Source organism: Notechis scutatus, chromosome 4 (genome assembly GCF_049901735.1).
Source record: "Notechis scutatus isolate UNSWTSFEM ecotype Mainland chromosome 4, rNotScu1.2, whole genome shotgun sequence".
Lineage (NCBI taxonomy): Eukaryota > Metazoa > Chordata > Lepidosauria > Squamata > Elapidae > Notechis > Notechis scutatus.
Window position 1 is genome coordinate 115,008,750 of NC_142012.1, and position 20,451 is coordinate 115,029,200.

Consider the following 20,451-nt stretch of genomic DNA (forward strand, 5'->3'; position numbering starts at 1 on the left):
TGATATAAACTGGCTGAGAAGTACAAGGACCACATGATATAAGGTATTGAGTAATTAAACAGATTGTCAAAGTAAAGCAATTTCAACAAAAAATAAATGAATATATGTAACGTTAGCTAACATTAGAAAACACTGCTACCCTTGTATTTAGATATTTCTTTTCAAAATCAGTAAGAAATATAATGAATGCTACTTTTAACATTAATGTTAAATACAGTACATTACACAGGTGATACAAAGCACAGTGAGTTAATTGAGATATTATGCTAGGCCATGGTTTGCTGAACAAAAAAGTTAGTTAATTATTTTACTATTAATGTCTATGTTATTATGTATTAATAATCTTATTTATTATTGAGATATGACAATAATAATAATATAATCCCTTTCAAAATTAGACTGGTCCCCACTTTGATACTCTTTCATAAAGCCCTGCAGATTTGATTTTACCAGCGAGCCTGGGGAACCCAGACTGGGATGAAGCCCTTCAAATGGCTGATTTGACTATGTGTTGTCACCGGGAATGGGTGGGTAGGATATTGTGTTTTTTATTTTTATTTTTTTCTATACTGTGTTTTTATTGTTTGTAAGCTGCCTAGAGTCTCTGTGACCAAGTTAGTGGCTATAAATTTTCTAAATAAATAAAAATGATAAAAAAGCATTCAAGGTGTTTTATTAGCTTCCAGCATAAAAATATAATTGAATATTACCACTTATGGGTTAAGTTGTAAAATTGTGACATTTATTTTCATTGCAAACATGGAAAATAGAAAAGGTATTTTAATTCCAAGATGAGAAATTTTGGGGTCTTATTAGGATGTAGATTGTGCTTAGATAATGAGAATCACGAATATTTAATACTGAAAAAAATTCTACTTTGAATTCTGATGGTTAAACTTTCTATTGGAAAGATTGGGCAGAAGTTAGGATTTGGTCTTCCCAATCTACAACATTGGTGGAACCTCTACTTTAAGAAAGTTTTAATGGAGCAATTTGGCTGTTTCCTAGGCAAAGATGATCTCATACTTGATGGAATTCATGGCAGGATTAAAACCTATAAGATATCTCTATCAAAAGCTCAAGAATATTTTTTAAATGGACATTTATTAGATATTTTAAATATGGACTAAAGAACCAGAATTTCTACTAATGCCCACCAATAAAATTCATGTCATTAAAAATGTTTGAATGGTATCAAAAAATCTGAGATTAAAATTGATTCATCAAAAAAACTCTATTAGTGAACTAGCCTCCCTGAGAGAATGGACTTTTGATTTTCTATGTTGTAGATGTAAAATAAAATTAGGATTCACTGACCTATATGATATCATGTAATCATGTGATATCCTTTTGAGAGAGTGTATATAAGAAGATTTATGGAAAAATGTTTAAAAGTTAGAGGTGTTAATGTCAAGGTGAATTATAAATCAAAACTTTGGTATTTACCTGTTTACCAGGAATTATGGTTGGGTCAAACATATTAGGACATTAGAATAGTATAATTAGAGTAGAGTAGAGTAGTGTAGAGTAGTGTAGTGTAGTGTAGTGTAGTGTAGTGTAGTGTAGTGTAGTGTAGTGTAGTGTAGTGTAGTGTAGTGTAGTATAGTATAGTATAGTATAGTATAGTATAGTATAGTATAGTATAGTATAGTATAGTATAGTATAGTATAGTATAGTATAAATTGGTCAGAAAAGTGCTAACCGTTTTTGAAATGGTAACATTTTTTTTTATTCTTCAAAGGATGCAGCAAAATGTGGTATTATGGCATAGATTAAATGACATTTTATAATAATAATTTGTATTAATTGTGTATTTATTAGTAAACTATATACTATAAAGTATGCATTTATACTTTATATAAAGTAGTATTATTCTCTATTATCTCTTTTTTTTCTTAATTTGTATTTTTAGTGTGTGTTTGTGTCTTTTCTGCTTATCTTTATTTTTCTTTAAGTTGAAAGCTTGTTTTAATTGTGTATGTTAAATATTTTTTTAAAGTCTATGAAAATGTTGGGGATGGAATGAACACCTTTATTAATAAATATTTTTGGGACAAAACAATGTTTATAGAGGAATGACCTGAAATCATCCAGCACAATTTTTATCTTTTGTAACAGAATAAACAGTCTATACAAATCATGTCTCCATACAGTATAATTAAGGGATAGTAAATGAAACTATTAAACACAGATCATTTTTCAAAATAACTGCCAACATTAATACAGTATTTCAATAATGCTCAGGGATTGTCTATGACATGTTTGGTCTAGTTCAATATATAGTAGTAATAAACTTTCATTTAACAGCATTATACACAATAGCTTTTATCATCATTGTTCTGTGATGCAAATAAAATTTTAACATGGGAGTTTATTCTTATCTCAAACTTTTACAGTAGTGAATATATATTGATCAAAGCTTCAACTGAAATATAGGTTGCCAGATTATTTTTGTTTCAATAAAGAACAGTTGCAAGTGCTATATTAATTGATACCTCTGAAACAACAATGAAGAATTTGCAGGATTAATAGTTTTGATCAAAAGCTTTATTAGAACTTCAGCTACAATCTGCAGATGTGCTAATAAATGCAAATTAAAAGATGAGTTTATTCTCTTAAATTTTCATTGCATGGCAGTCTTTTTATAGCAGACCTGTAGTTAAATTGAAATAAATAAGTCCTTATGCTAACAGATGCTGCAAAGATCAACTCAGCCAATAAAACTTTGCTGTAAAATTTATGAAAATTCTTCATTATTTCCACAGTTACACCTATATTTAAAATGTTTGCAGCTGAGAGGGAATGAATCTTCCATTCAGTGTACTTTTTATTTTGTCCAGAATGCTGAATAGATCCAGGTTAAATCGCAACATAGAATTTGTGCATTTATGTTCTGAAATTATATCAACTTCATTGTTTATTTAATTTGCAGCGCTGTGCATTTACAAAATCAGTTAGCTTAAAGAAAGCACTGAAGTCTTAAAGCAGAAAAGTCATGAAAGGCTTGCACAACTGTTTCAAAGCTGCATCCCTGTTGTCTGTAGGTGAATGCGTGAACATGAATAATGTTCATGAATACATGTGACCAGACAACACTTTTGTTGTTGCATGCTTATGAAAATTAAAAGAGCCTTCTCATGCTTCAATTGTATGCCAAATTAAGTTAAAATATGTCACTTTAACCTTACAAATAGGAGTAGATCCTTCATATCACATGAAGCATCATGTGATAATATGAACTATTCTGGGATGTTTAGCATTTGGAACTCCCTAAAAAATAGCTCTTCCTGTGTTCTTCTTTGTTCCATGATTTTTAAAAACTTTTAATTTTCAATTTCTATTAAAACTAACATACAGTTAATTTCACCTGCTTGTATAATGCTTCATACATTTGAAGAGACCCAAAGTACTGTACTTGTGGTAGAAGAATTTGTAGCTGACAAATCAGGCAAGCAAAAAAGAAAGAGACCTAATTTATCCAAAAAAGAGATGTTTCAAGTCAAGCATTTTGAAATTATATCTTTGCAGCCCTGCTGAAATACAGTTTCATATAATTAATTCTAGTCATATGAAGAAAAACTGAAGCAGAGTTTGAAGATATGTCCATTAGCCAGTGAACTGGTAAGTGAAAACTCCCTTGAGTTGAGTACAACTGCTGGTGATTACATGGAAATGCCCACATGGTTTTCTTGGCAGCAATACCAATCTGATTTGCCACTGCTTTCTTTTGGGGTGTTTTTCATCTTGCCAATCTAGCCTGTAGCCCTGTGATTTCTACATACTCTTCTTTATGCTGACCTTGGAGAAGAAATAATTGTGAAACATCATCACTGAATTTATGCTGTCAGCTATGTAGGATCCCTCTCGTGTCCCTTACACTTCACCATGCATCACTGAACTGTAACAAACTCTGACAGGCATACTACGCATCTCCAAATTGTGAAGCACTCTTGTTATGACAGTTGGAATGGAAATATTGGACACAACCACAATTCTAGAATTTATTCAGAGATAATAGTCCTGCAGGGTGTTTATAGAAAAGGATAAAATGATACATATCTAATGCAACCAGTTAAATGCTAAACTCTTCATAATATAATGTTAAAAGAAATGTCATATATAATTGGTATCATTTGAAATTTAGTCAGTTTTTCTGCTGGTTCTACGAGTATGCTGTCATAAAAAGCTATCTGGGTGAATTTTAAATACCTGACTTGTTCAGTAATTTTCCTCCATTCAAAGAGAAGTTATGAGAAAGGTCATTTTCTATACAGTGGTAATCATATTTACATTTGAGCACTGAAACTTGGAACATCACAACAACACAATTTATGAGGGACTTCCTGATAAATTAGATTCTTCCACTGAATCTCTATAAAAGTCATAAGTTATTTTAGAACACTTTAGAACTATACTTTAGAATGATAACAAATTAAAAGAATTAATGAACTCAAGCAATATAGAATGTGGGTATATTTTCAAAGCTATATTTAGTTAAATTCGTATCTCAAATTTCAAGGTTGGACAACTATGCAATTTAAGCCAGACAGCAATGCCTATTTACCTACTTAATTCTAATACATTTGTGTGTATTGGGTGAGAAAGTCATTCAGTACACTTTTTTCCATTTAACTGGTACAGAATCCATTTGCAAATATTATACCAGGCTTATACCAGGGTTTTCAAAAGAACTCAGTCTAAAGTAATATTGGGCTAGCCAGAACTAAAAGGATATTAAAAATGACAAAAGTTGAAAAGAAAAAAGACTTAACAAATACATTTTCTAAATTCATTTGATGAATGAATTTAAACTTTTGTTGGCATCCTGCAACTTTCTGAGATGATTTAATAACTATTCAGAGTATGAATGAACATTGGAACATATTTTAATATGAAAGAGCTTATACGATGGTATTTTTGTGCCCTAATGCAACCTTTTCACTCAAATAAACAAGGTAAACCTAGGTAAAAGGAGGATAGTTTATTATTTTTTGTTATTGTTTTTTGAATTGGGTTTTTATCTTTGTAAGCAATGGAGTCATCGAGAGTGAATTGGGTAGCCATATAAATGTTCTTAAATAGATAAAATTCCAGCCAATCCAAAAGAGGCACACGTGGTTTATTTATTCCATGGTCCAGCTTTACATCCCCATGAGCTCAACCAATCTGACAACCTTAAAGAACATCTTCAATTTCATAAGGTTCTCAGGCACGTTCTACATGGAGACTATGTGTTCTCTGTGGTCCGCAATTTACTGTTTGATGGTGACATGGTGGCAGACTTTTTACGCAACAGAATCTTGTTTTGAAAAACTTTCCACATTACAATAGCAATACAAGTTAAAGGCATATTTTCAAAATTCTACATTTTTATATTTGCCTTACTCAGACATTATTTTCCCCATGTTTGCTTATTTTAATTAATTATTTCTGTATCCTGAGTGTTTCATATTGCAATATATTGCACTATAATGTCAGTGTGTCTGCATATTGCAACTGTACTAGCTAATAAGGGGCAACAATATGATAGTTTGCAGAATAGCCTCTAGATTAGAGATCCTAGCTTGTATGTGAACAAGTTAAATAAATTTTTACTGCTATAGTGGCAAACTGGCCTAAAAGTAGCAAAACCAGCACTATTGTCTTTACTGTTGGCAGGAAATGCTAAACATGACATGAAATCAATGAAAGCTGATAACCTAGTTTATTCCTTGTCTATCTTAATAAAAAGCCTTTTATAAATACATGAAATCCATAGGAAAAAGTGATTCTGTAAGCATCATGAATGTATCACAAGATGATACAATCACCATTGAAAGTGATTCACCATTTCAATGGCTATTTGGAGGATGACTGAGAAGGGAAATTGTTTGGTATGCATCTGTAAGGTTTATTCCAAAAAGATGTTAGACAATTCAATTCTCTTTATTACAGCCAGAAACAAAAATTGCATACAATTTTATAGATCTATTAGAATAAAATGAACTAAATAGCCAATAAAGTGACAAGATAGTAAAAGAAATTTAGAAAAGACAACATTAACTAAGTTACTAGAACAATTAGATAAATTACAGTGACATTTCTAAAATACAGAGGTTCCCAAACACTTAAGTCCTAATTTAACATATTAATATTATAAAGTACTAAAAAGATATCTCTAGGTAGAGTAAATGACCATAGATTTAATTACTATCACATTGCTTAATATAAAATGGTGATTTTACAGTTCTACCCTGCAATCTTTAAGATAATAAACAGCTGGAGCAACTCTATCTCTTGGCAGACAGCAATGGTTATTAAACAAGTTTCCATTCAACACTAGAAATCTTGTGATTCATTTTTCAGAATATACAGACATAAACACACAGTTTTTCTTTTATAGAACTGCAAATTTGGAAATAATATCAGTAAATTGATATTCTACATCAGGGGTGTCAAACTCAAGGCCCGGGGGCCAGATCTGGCCTGCAGGATGCTTAGATCTGGCCCGTGGGGCTGCACTGGAAACAGCAAAGGATCCGCCTGCAGTGCCTCTGCCAGGGAAAACGGAGCTTGTGAAGGCCACATGTGACCCTCCAGGGTTCCATTTTTGGCTGCAACAGCCTCCCAGGCTCTATTTTCACTGGCAGAGGGCTGCAGAAGGTTGAGATGTCCCTGCCCACTGTGGCCACACCCACTCACCACCCCTGAGGTCAAACACAACCCTGATGTGGCGCTCAATGAAATAGAGTTTGACATCCTTGTTCTACAGCATCAAATAGTAGAAATATTTTGAAAGTCTCAAGTCTAAAGGCACCATAAGTCACTTTATTTGTTTTAAATAAGGCTAGCCATCTAATGGCTTGTGAATAAAATACACACACAAAAGCACATAATAGCACATAACCTCACACACATGCTGCAGTCCTAAACAATCAGTCATGAGCCATTACAAATAATTCCTTTAAAGTGTCAGGAACCAAAGTTTAAGTGTTTTAATCTGATAAATACTAGTGTCATAAAAAATAAATTAAAATTATCCTTCTGGTGACTTTATCCATGCAGTTTTCTAAAACGTTACAGAAGTTATTTTCTATGCATCTTTTTATGGGACGCTTTCTAACTTTACCCAAGAGACCTATACTTTTAAGATGTTCCTCCATGCTAATAATTAAATTGTTTAGCTTCTAAGACTAAGACCAATAGATGCTTAGCTTCTGCAATCAATCAAGATCAACGGACACTTTGCCTTAATTTTTAATATGATTATCCAAACTTTCTAGGTACATGCCTTACAATTTCATTAATTATGAAGGAACTGCAACCTTAAATACATGCATAATTCAGAAATATTTCTAGACAGTGGTGGGATTCAAAATGTTTTACTACCGGTTCTGTGGGCATGGCTTAGTGATTGTGGCATGGCTTGGTGGGCATGGCAGGGGAAGGATACTGCAAAATCTCCATTCCCTCCCCACTACTGGGGGTAGGTTACCACTGGTTCTCCAAACTACTCAAAATTTCCACTACCAGTTCTCCAGAACTGATCAGATCCTGTTGAATACCATCTCTGCTTCTAGAAAAATATATAACTGAATATACAGAGTTGTCTTGAAATAGCATGTTATATGGGAAAATATGCTATATTGGCAGATACAGATTAGAAAACTTAACTGCCAATCCCTTTCAAAATGATATAGAATGCATAACTATATGTAATGAAACAGAAGAAGGCTATCGTTTAAATTGTTCCTCCTAAATCCTTTAGGAATTTTATGAGAACTGGAACTGAATACTACTTCTTGCCTTCCCTTTTTTTCTACAGCAAATCACAACTTTCTAAATAATACTTGATAGATACATCTTTATATTTTCTATGGAGATTCTTGGTCATCCAGGTCATAGTTTCTCAAAGGTGCTTTTTCAAGAGGCAACTGGACTTTCTTGTTTTTCTTTGAAGACATTTCACTTCTCATCCACCTCGGGTTAACCTTGGGTTATCACTTCTCCATACAGACATAAGCTCAATACATATTTATCTTATACATTCTAATCCATATCTTATAACTATTTTTGCAATTTTTTCAATAGCTTTTCCCTTTCTTTATTTCCTATAGCCTTATTTTAAATTATCTCATTCCTTTCTTAATTCAATTACATATCTTTTTCTAATTTTTAAAAATCTTTCTAATCAATGTTTTTATACTTTTGTCTGTCCTGTTTACAATTTCATATTATCTTTTCTCATAAAACAAATTTTCCCCTGTAATTACTAGACTGGAGTGTAACATCTTTGTATCTTTTTTCAAATCTTGTTTAAAAAAATTAAGTTACTCCTTTACAGTTATAACATTCATTTTTTAACCTCTATTTTATAACACATAACTATTTTCAATTGAATTCTGCTTGGTACATTCCCTTAAAAATACACACTAAATTCTTAAAAGAAAAAAGTATATATGTATATATATCTGTGTATATATGTATAACAATAGTAAATGGAATAATTATTCTATTCAAGTACAGCTCTGCCATTAATATTAATAACAATCTTTTACATTTCTATTTCTTTTAACAAACATTACCTAGTAATATCAGTTGTCTTTCACTTTAACCATCTATATTTCATATTTTACATATTACTGTCTTTAAATAAAAAACAACAATAGTTATTAACAGTAGTTAATAAAATTATTATTCTTATTCAAATTCATCTTGTCAACTGATAAAAATCTTCCATGTTTCTTTTCAGTTTTTTAAACTTTCTTTTTAAATCATTGAGAGCCTTATTCTTTTTACAAACAAATATTCCATTACACATCAATACAAATTTTTTCTATCACTTTAATCATCTAAACATATTTTCTAACCCTTTTCTATTTCTAATATAACAATGCTATTCCATGCACACTTGCAGAATCCTCTCCATAAGTTAATTTTTAACCATTGTCTCTGTGTCTTTTAAATAGATTTATACCTTTAATTCTTGTATACTTTTCCTGTACCTTTATATCTTGTTTCTGTCCTTTGTAGCTTCTTTTCCTTTCCATCTTCCCTCTCTTCTTCTCCCTCCCCCTTTTATTCTCTTTTCTATCTAATTCTCCCTTCTGTGATCCTCCCTTCTGCTTCTTCCTGATATTATGATTGCTTTTCAAATTCCTCTTTTTTTTTGGTTGTTGTTTCAATGCTTAAGTTTTTAACTCCCTTTCCCCTCCTTTCCCTTTTTTATCCCATTTAAAGTTGCTTGGTCATTAAAGATGGCTTCTTCTTTATCCCGCCCTTCTTGTTCTGCCAGCGTTTCTTGTTGTTTTTCATAGTTCAAGATCTCCATTTCTAAAAATTGAAATACGAAGCCAAAAGATCCTCTTCCCTCCTGTGCTTCTTCTGTTTGTTCTTTAAGTCTCATTTTTAACTCTTCAAGGAGTGTTGCCATTTTAAAAAAATTAAACAACCCCCAGTTGATTTTATTTTGTTTCATTAGAATCCACCATCCAAAATTCCAGGAATCATCCAATAATCCAAAACTGTTTCTTACTTCTTTTCTCACTTTCTCTTTCCAGGGGCTTTGTTATCTTGTAATAAAGTTTCAGCTACAATGTATCTTTTGCAAGCCTTGTTAAAATTCCACTATCGATTTTTTTTTTAAGTTCCAGGTGGTCTCCTCCATTTTCCAGATTCCATCCTCTTGTTTCCCTTTTCCCTCCTCTGCTTTCTTTCTTTTTTAAAGAAAATTTTTAAATTATCCAAGAATCTTTATTCCTTTGACACTTTATTTTCAGCTCGAAATAGCCTATTAATGTCAAAGTGGATTAGTATCAATTTCTTATTCGAATCTCTTCTTAACGAAAAAAAGCCAATTCCGTTTCCTTTCCCTTTCTCTTTCGCTACTTAAGATCTTTTTTAGGAATAGTATTAGTCTTTAAAATTCAGGTTCCAGGTACCTTAAATAGATGTTGTCCATTCAACCCTGTCAGTCAAACTTTCTCCTTTAAACTTCCTCCTGCATAATCTTGTCCGGTTGGGTTCTTCTTTGAGGTGGCCATTTCTGACCACTGCTGCAACCGCCTTTGGGAAAGGGAGTAATGGCCAGCCGAGGAGGAGAGATGCGGCTCTCCTCAACCCCACTGACAGCTCCCTCTTCTTCACCACCTTTAAGGGGTGGCTTCAGCCCTGAATCTGGGTGGCTCAGGGTGCTCCAGCAGCGAGCACAGATCAAAACCATGCACAATCGCGGATTTCGGTCTATAACCAAAATAGCCCGAACTGGAAGTTCCTCCCAGACATTCTTGACATTTTAAATATTGCTGCCACACTAGCATATAAAAAGCAATCTTTCTACACTTGGTTTATGTGACTAAAAACTTGAAATTCACATTTGACCATTGCCTAGTAAATGCATACTCATGAAGCTGAGCTTTTTGTACATTATTTGGAATATTGTAAGGTAGTGTGGTATGGTAATTATAACAGTCTTCTGTAACATGATGACTTCCAGATGCAGTTGGCATTGCACCTTTTAGAATTCCCAGCCAGCGCAAGAGTTCCAGAACATTTGGATATTTGTTTCCAATATCTTTCCAGTACATCTGCCAATGTATTGCTCTTTGTAATTTATTTTACATAACATTTTAGGATAAAACAATGAGCTACATTATACTATTCTGAACTCAGAAAAAGGATCAGATAAAATATTAAGTTAACCCATAGACTCTTGGGAAAAGAGAACTCTACCAGTGATTAAGGCAAATTAAACATCTTGAGGGTTCCCAAATGTCTACTGTCTGGGAACAAGAAAACTAATCAATATAATATCCAAATGATTTTATCTTTCCTTTACACTCTAAATCTTTGCTCCAAATAATGCTTTTTTAGTTTTTTTGATATGCTAAAGTGTATTAAAATAGGTTGCCATACCTTAGACATTTAATTCTGCTACACTAAGGCAGGCACTTTCATTTACAACATAAATAGAAGACAAGACCATTTTAAAAATAGTGCTTTAAACTCTGCTGTCAGACATGTGATAATTTATGAATATCCTGAGCTTTACCACTTCCTCCTGAACTCCTTTGTAATTTTCTAGTGATTTGTAATGTTGTGATACTATTAAGACTGAAAAGTCCTCCCGCTAAGTATCATGGGGGGGACGGGACTTGGTATTTTTGACACTACAAAAGCAGAAGACATTTTTTGTGAAGTCCTTCTACTGGCCCATGTTATGTGAAGTTCATAGAAAACATGTGTACATGAAGGATTTCCATAACATTAAATTCTCAACAAAGAGAAAGAAACATAAACAGGCAATGCCCCTTGCTGTTGACTAGACTCAGCAACCTGATTTCTCTTTAGATCCTTAGAGCTTTCCATTTGACAGCCATGGGGAACAACAATGTGACATGAAAAACAAAGAAATAACAGAGTGTGCCATTGCAGCTAGTGTCAACTAGATATTTGACTATGAAGCGTATTTACAGTTTAAGTTCTGCATTTCATTTTCATTGCACAGTACAGTTCTCTCTGCCTGTCCTTAACCTGTTTTGTTCCCAGTTCTGAACAAATTATTAACATCAGAGATTTTAAAATCATGCTTCTTCTGCACTGATCCATAATACCAAGTTCTTTCTGTCAGTAACAAGGATTAAAAATATATATTATTAAAACATAAAACAATAAAAGAGCATAGAGACCCAGTATAGTGTGGTGGTGACAATGTAGAGGACCAGTTCCAAGGCCACTTTTAGGCATGGAAACTTATTGTGTGACTTTGGACCAGTTACCTTCTTTCTGCCCAGCCTACTTCATATTGGATTATGACTGTGGGAAAATTACTGGAGGTACAACTATGTACACTAACTTGAACTCCAGAAGACAGGAAATTCATCTAACAAAAATACACTACACAATGCTACAGAAAGATACAAATATTTAATACTTATGTAAAAAGATGAAAGCAAACCTCTCTACTTGCATTATGTTACCTAGTTTAGGTTATGAAACATCTTCAAGAATAACCAAACTCAGGGGCCACTGAGGATCCTGCAGTTCAACTCTAAGCTAAAAATATGCTCCCCTATCAGTATCAAAAATATCTCTTGTACTTCCTATATATTGTTCTAAACTAAAAACTGGGATTTTGTGTACCTGGTGCATGGTTGCCAGAGCTAGATTTTTAAATTTAGGCCTAGATTTTTCAAGCTGAGTTTCTAGGGCTTTGCTTATTTTAAAAATTAATGAAATCTAAGTTTCTCTATACATTACATTACATTGCATGTATTACAAAAGTAAAAATACTTTGCAACTGACTTATTGTAGTTATCTGTTTTTTGTGTAGAATCTGAGTTTATCTGAGTGTCAGGCCTTACAAGGAAACCCCACTGGTTAAAAATAATGATAAGATTATCTTAAATATAAGATTATTTTTATCATTATTTTATGATAAAAATAATCTTATATTTTATGATAAAATAATTTATAATTCAAAACTGATTTATTGGAGGATGTTATCTATTCTGTGGGTTTATTTGAACACAAAAATTTGATTTCTTTACAAAACCTTACTGATAGCCCTGCCTTGGTACCAACATATTGCCAACTTATTGATTGCAGTGAGGATCACCACAATTCCACATAGCTTTTAATTCATATAAATGGCATCCATGTCCCAATTCTATATGCTCTGTAAAAAAATAATTCCCATCTGTATGTCTGAGAGATCTTTGATATATCCAAAAGTGTGTGTGTGTGTGTGTGTGTGTGTGTGTGTGTGTGTTCATATTCTGAACAGTGACATTTTCAGTAAAATGCCCAATGACATGAACTAAGTGATATGTAAGAAGTTCCATTTGCATGATCCATTTGCACAATCCATTTGGCACAAATTTGCCACAGACTATAATAATCACCTCCACTGAGCAAGTCCACCATCTTTATTCATTTCTTCACCATACTGTTTTGCTTTCTCAGTCAGCAGTTGAAGAGGCATTATGGCTGATTTCATAACTGAATAAAACACAATGGTATTCCACTGCTGAGTGAATCCACAGATTGATTATACATAGTTGTAATTTAGCCAAGCTGTAAGCTTTCCTGTTGCCAGCTATATAGAAGAAATGCCTATATAGTACTTATTCAATTAGTTGCATCAAGAAGGATTTTATCATTACAAAACCATATATATTAAATATTTATTAACTAGTGAAGAAAATTCTGCCTCTATTGGTGCAGGTTTTGGTATTTGTAATTAATTCTGATCAATTTATGTAGTTCAGTAAAGTTTTTCCCTCAAGACTAAAAGAGAAGGACAGCAGAATTTTTATTGTCTCTGTGAAATAATCCAGTCATTTCCTGAATTCATTATCAATGGAGCAGCTATCATGTAAATTTCCATCTTTAAATTCCTATTTAATAAAGAGCTCCTTGTTGAAAAATGAATGGCTCTTTGTCTTGATTCTTACATTATATCAGTCAGTGTATAGCATACCCAGTAATAACCTAATAGGAACATAATATAAAATATGTCATAAAAATGGCTTAATTTCAAAATACTCTTTCTGAAATAAGAACCATGTTGCTACGTCATTGTGGTAACAACTAAAAAACCAGCACAAAACACACAAAGGTTGCACCCAGATCTTGGTTATAGTATGAGTCACATTGACCCATACTATTATGAACTCTCATGAAGCTGTCATGCTTGGAGCAGGATGATAAATCAAGGGTGACTGTCAAAGTCATTGAATTCCTGCAGCCAGATTCTCTTAAATCCCAAACTTGCTTGTAGAGATTTCAGTCCAGAATTTTTGACATAATCACAATGGAAACAATCCAATATTTAAAAAAATTTTAAAAAAAAATTGCACAGAAAACATTTCAGGAAAAAGTTATGTAGGAATAATGATCTGCTTAAGAATTTTTATTGCTTCCAAATAGCCATGCATTGTGACCAAGACTAATTTGTGCCAATGGATTGTGACTGAGGTTTCTCTCATACCATGTGGGATTAGACACAAAAGGCAATCAAATCCATATCCAAATCCAGCTGAATAATACAAGTTGGAAAAAAAATATTGAAGCTAAATTAGAACATACTGCATCCATAAGAGAGAAATGAATACCACATAACTACAAAATGATTTCATTGTTATAAGCTTGTTCAATAGAAAGAACAAAAGTGTAATTCACAGGCCTGAATAAGTTGCTAATATTGTAAGGTTATGTATTTATGTAAAATTAGTCTCTCCATCTCTGTCACAAATGGCCTATGGCCAATGGTGAGATTCAGCCAGTTCGTGCCAGTTCACATGAACCGGTTGTTAAATTATCCACCCGCCCCCATTATCAAAGTGGATCCTGGGTGCTGCAATGGAGAAGCAGACAATGGAGCAGCCAGTGAGAGGGAAGGAGAAGGCCGCTTTCTGTCTTTCTTCTCCCTGCTCCTCTTCCTTCCTTTGTGCCGGCTGCTCATTGCCTGTTTCTCCATTGCAGTGCAGCACAGCGACCAGGATCCATTTTGATACTGTGGAAAATAATTTAGCCACTGGTTCATTGAGCATCAGGTTGGCCATCATGGGAGGCTTGTGCAGCAGAACTGGAGGACAGGGATGGGCCACGCTTCCCACGACAACCAACCTGGCCCTAGGTGAACTGGTTGTTTAATTATTTGAATCCCACCACTGCCTATGGCAGTAAATGATTGTAATCATTTAAAAAATCAGACTCTTTACCATTTAGACTGGTTTTTGAAACACTTCCACAGCCAATACTTCTCCAATTTAACAATGGTGAATATAAAACTCTTTTTATTTGACTTAGACTTCCATATTTCATACTCTGAAGCAGATTTCTGGCTAAAATTTCCTGATTCATCTCAATATAACCAATGTATCAACTCTAATTTCCCTTTTATATCTGCAATAAACATATACTGGCAATGCTTTGTCACAAATGGAAGCATAGTCATTCAGTCAATAACCATATTTCCTTGACTCCCTTATTTAGTTTCAGGCCCTGCCTCACACTGGACATCAAAGAAACTGTTAGAAGAGGCTTTTCTGTGAGTTATGCATATTGAATAAAACAAACAAAAACACGTCATATCAAAAGAACTTAAAATATCAATGGCTTATATTTTTTTAACCTGTACCAGCTCAATTCTTATACTTTCATAATTGCTTTGCCATAAGAGATTTCAAGACAGGAAACATTGAAAAGAAAAAAAGCAGTAAGCAAAAATAGCTTAAAGATACAAAAAAGCTTAAAATAGCTACTGAAAAGAATAAATGTATTAAATAGGTCACATTGCAGCCACTATTCAAAAGTATAAAATAAACAGTGCAACCATAAAGATTTAAAATATCTCTGAATGTGAACATTAAGTTTAGATTATTATTAAGCAGCTTTTGACTTAGTCACCACTACAAATTCCTTTTTATTTATTACCAATTAGATAAAAAGGACATAAATATTTTCAAGGTTAAAAAATTACAATATATAAACAATTATTTACAAAAATAAAGAGGAGTGGAAAAATCATCAATGTATTGTCGTTCAGAAGCTTCTCTAAATGGTATAAGGATCTCTTGAGGATAGCTTACCAGCCTGCATTGTAATCATTTGCTCCCTTTGCAGATTCTGGTACCATATTTTCTTTGCATTTTTGGATACAAATGTCCAAAAAGCATAATGATAAGAGAGGTTGTAACCTAGAAGGCCTGACAATCCTGCCAAACAGCAACAATGACTAGTCCTTAGGAAATGAGGGCACTGCAGCAAAAGTAAAGTCTTTCTATTATTACTCCAATGCTCTCATTTGCTGAGTTCCCCAAAGGTAGTGTGTGGTTGTTTCGCCTCTATGGCAATGTTACTGATTTTTTTTGCCATCCATAAATACATACATACCACCCACTATACTATTCCTGTTTGTGGAAAGCAACAAGCTCTGCTGTGGCACCCATCTTGTGGAACATCCCCCTGAAGTAAGAATATTTCCAACCCTGGCTATGTCATCAGGCTGGGGCCCCCAGGGGTTACTGAAGTGACTCCATTGTTGTTAACATCTGCTGTTCTCTCTTGGTTTTTTTAAATAATAATTGTTTATATGTTAACTGTTTTATAGTTTTATTGTACACTGCCAAAGTCATTTTTACATGAGATGACAGGCTTTTAAACTGAATGAATGAATGAGTGAATGAATGAATAAATGAATTAATTAATTAATGTAAGAGAAAGAAATTGAGTTTCTCTATTCTCCATATTTCTGCAATCTACCCTTATTTTTACAATGTTCACACACTAATTCATGCATTGCTTTTGATTCTTAACCCATAATTTCTCTCTTCTTAAATATCTCAACAATTCAATCCAGCCCTAATTATCTTTCCCTTTCCTTTTTTTCTTGACCCAGTCATTTTATCCTATATTTGCTCTGTGATTCCCAGTCATATGTCCAAACCACTTCCAAATAGTGTTTTTATAGTGATCACTCATTCTCTATCCAATCTACACTGATTCATCACTAAGAAAGCACAGAGTTTGGGAACTGAAGATTGAGAATGGAAGGGAAAGATGCTTCAGAATGCATATTGAAATATACATCCTCAAAGAAGCTGCATATTTTCCTGGGTTATTATAGTCATCACTGTAAGAGTCCATTTTTACGTAGCCAATGTTTTTCACACAGTCAGAAATTTACAGAGCTTTGATTCTGTGCTTTTGATAACCATATTTATTATTTTGATCACTCTCAACATGAGCACATTCCTGCACATGAATATTTGCCAAAAGCTTCTGAGTTGATAGTTAAAGTTTTCAAATTACATTTGAGAATGAAGTGCAGAGGAAATCAGGGCTGAAGATCCCAGTTCCACAAAAATTGACAGATGTGTTGTCAAGAAGGTATAGAGGATAAACATGATAAAACAGCAAGATAATCTTCAAAGTGTCTAAACCAAGATTTTATGTCAACCAGCTTCTTTTAGATATGTGGGTTCTTCAGACTGTTCACTAAACTTGTAACTAAGTGATCCATTTGTTGTGAATCAATAAAAAGTAACTAGGCCCGAATGCAAAGCAGGTTTGGAAAGCCTGCACACCTGATTGGTCCTTAAACAACGAACAGGGATTGGTCCATAACAAGCCCCTGATTGGCCAATATTAGGACACTTCTTATTGGGTATTAGTTGAACTTGTTTGCACATATTATTGGTTAATAGGGTAGCAGCCAACCCTATAAAAGGGTTACTGCTGCCCATAGCCTTGCTCTGTTCTGTTCTATCTACTGTTATTAAAGAGTTTGAAGTCACTGGTCAGATGTCTGGTCTCCATTATTCTCCAAACGTAACACTGGCGACGAAGGTGGGATCCGGAGACCGAAGAGCTGACTGATCTACAGAGCAACCAACAGAGCACGTGGTCGAACACGCACTATCAACGGCAACATGGCCAGCGGTGCCGTACCACACGCTCCATTCGACCCAGAAACCGAAGACTGGGAGTCGTACATGGATAGGTTCCAGATGTTTCTGGAGACCAACAACTTGAAAGATGCAACAGCCAGCAAAAAAAGAGCTGTATTTCTAACCCACTGCGGGCCTACCGTGTTTAAAATGGCAAAATCACTTGCCAAGCCAGCCGAAGTAAAAGCGATGGACTGGGACGTCCTTGAGCCTTTGCTACGGGCCCACTACGCACCCACCGTGCCAACCTTAGTTAGAAGGCATGAATATTACCAGAGGGTCCAGCGTAAAGGCGAAAGCCTTGCCAACTACGTCGCAGACCTCCAAAACCTTGGAGGCCTCTGCGGATTCTCTAACTTAGAAGAAGCCCTCCGAGACCGCCTAGTTCTGGGCCTAGAAGACTGCACAATACAGAGCAAAATCATGGCTAAGGGGGACATCAGCCTCACCGATGCCATTAAAGAAGCCACTGCAGCAGAAGCAACCAAGAATTTTGACAATTTGTTGTCTGTTTGACAGGAATGCTTCTATCCAGTTAAGCAGTTGTCCAGAGATACCATAAGATTTTAGTTTTAGGAGTAGTTTGTCGTGTACCACTGAATCAAAGGCTTTACAGGTTTATGTAAATTGTGTCTATTGCTTTGCCCTGATCGAGTTTTGTAGTCCATATGTTTTTGCAGTGTAAGAGTTGCAGATTACAGGATAGTTTTTTTCTGAAACCAAATTGTTTATTAGAGAGTAGGTTGTTTGTCTCTAAGTGGAGGATGATGGATTGGTTAATTATTGATTCCATAACTTTACAGGTGACGCATCATAAGGAGATTGGTCTGTAATTTTCAACTAGGCTGGGGTCTCCGTATTTGAAGATGGAGATGACTGTGGCTTGTGACCATAGGTTAGGCAAGGAGCTGGTCCTGAAAGATTTTTCAAAGAATATGCTTAGAGGTTCGGCTATGGCAGTGGGTAGCTTTTTTAAGAAGTAGGCACATGTTCCATCCGGTCCAATAGATAGAGATGGTTTTAGATTGTGTAGTGCTTTTTCAATATTGTCTTCTGTAAAATCGATATGTATTAGATCATTGTAGTTTTCTGTGGTTCAGCTAGGAAATACTGGGCATGATCCATTGCTGTTTACAAATACTGAGCCAAAGAATGTGTTAAAGATATTGGCTTTAATGGTGTCATCGTTGCAGTCTTTACCATTAGGTCCTATCAGGGGTGGGGTGGACCTTGAGTCTTTTAGTTTGTTGTTTACAAAATTGTAAAAAGCGCAGGTGGAATTGGTGCGTAGAAGGTTTTCCTCTTGTTTAATGTGATAATTGGTGCATTCAGTCTTTATCTGGTGGCATAAATTTTTGTATTGGCTTTTGAAGTTGGCAACGTGACCAGATTTGTTTTTCTGCCAGAGTGATCTCTTTTTGGATTGAAGTTTCCTTATTGTTGTGGGTAATCTGATTTTTTTGGGGGGGCGGGGAGTTGTTATTGGTACATATAGTTTGATGACTCTTTTGACTTCAAGTAAAAATATGTTGTCATGGTCTTCAACAATATTGCATCCAGTGAATAGAGATTGCCAAACAAGGGATGAGAGATCATTGTCTATAAGATCATAGTTGCCTTTTTTGAAGTTATAATTGGGGTTTACATCATTGTGGTGATTTTTGTGTGGGTGTATGTTGAGACAAAAGTCAGTCATGTTGTGGTCACTATTGGAAAAGGGTTCTTTAATTTGTATTCCTTAAATGGAATTCAAACTATTGCAGAAGATGAGATCTAGACAGTTGTTAAGCTTAGTATTGTTAGTTACTAGTTGTTTCAGTCCCAGATTTGTAACAGCATTGTAGAAGGTTGCATGTGTATGGGTTCATCTGTACATTCATTTAGGGTCCAGTTAATATGAGGTAGATTAAAGTCACCAAGAAAGATAAAAGCATATTTAGTAAGAGGAGAAATTCAGGTATTTTATTCACAAGGCTTCTTGCATTTAGAAACTTGCATTTAAGGCCAGCTGTAGTTGGAATTGAGGTAGTTAGGGGCGTGCGTGCCTAGTCTTGGTTGATAGTGGATTGGTTGAAGTAGGGTTGTGGTTGAAGGTTAAAGCTGAGTTGCAGGTTGTGTGACTTACTTTTGATACAGTGAGCACGGTAGTCAATGTACAAGTCTTGTCTAGACTTTTTTGAGTTCTGTGCGGAGTACATGGGGGGGCAAATTGCTGTATGGTTAGGTCAGGGTGAGAATGGAGGTTCTTATGGTTGGTGTTGCTTTTGGCAAGTGAATTTATAGTATAAATGAATTTATGTTTGCTTGATTCATTTTTGCAAATGACCCTGCAGAAGCGTGGGGCCACAGAGCCATCTCTGTTTTTGAGCTTTCGGCCAATGCAGGAAATGTCAAGTATTTCATCAGGGGAGAAGGTTGATGCTTGATAATCACTGATGATGTTTCGGACAGTTGTAATGTCATCATTGTCATTGATGTCCTGTAGACCAAATAAGATGGACGTTTCTGTTCACGCTCAACAGCTTCTCTGATGAGGATTGGGTTATCATTATTTGTCTGATTTATTTTTTTTGTGGATTGGGTTGTGGATTGAGTTGTGGTTGTTGGGTAGAGATGTGGTTTGTAGCTATTGGATGTTCAGGTTTTTGCGTTGTGTCTTTTTTTTCCAAGGTTGGATAATCTTTCTTTTAAAGCGTCCAGGGATGCTACTATGGTGTCAAGGGATGTTATTCGTGTTTCTATGGTATTAACTCTTCCAAACAGATCCAGTTTGGGTCTGCATGATTTGCAGAGGTATGGAAACTCATTGGATGATTCTAGGTATTGAATCATTTGCTCGGGTAATCCCAAGCAGTCATGATCAGCATATTTGTTACATAAAGAACATTTGATGGAATTTTCATTATCATTTAGAGTTTTATAGCATTTAAGGCATGTGCAGAAGTCTTGTGGTTCATTGGTGGGGATTACTTTCTCTTTATGTTGTGGTTTGGCATTGGATTTTTTTCTTGGCATGGTA

The 20,451-nt window shown here is 34.5% G+C and overlaps 1 protein-coding gene and 1 pseudogene across 5 annotated transcripts in view; both read right to left on the reverse strand.

Moving 5' to 3' along the window:
* The window catches only part of ATRNL1 (attractin like 1), a 530,678-nt gene that overhangs the window by 246,053 nt on the left and 264,174 nt on the right, over window positions 1–20,451 (reverse strand). The window lies entirely within an intron of this gene.
* Window positions 18,529–19,352, reverse strand: LOC148130873 (uncharacterized; annotated as a pseudogene).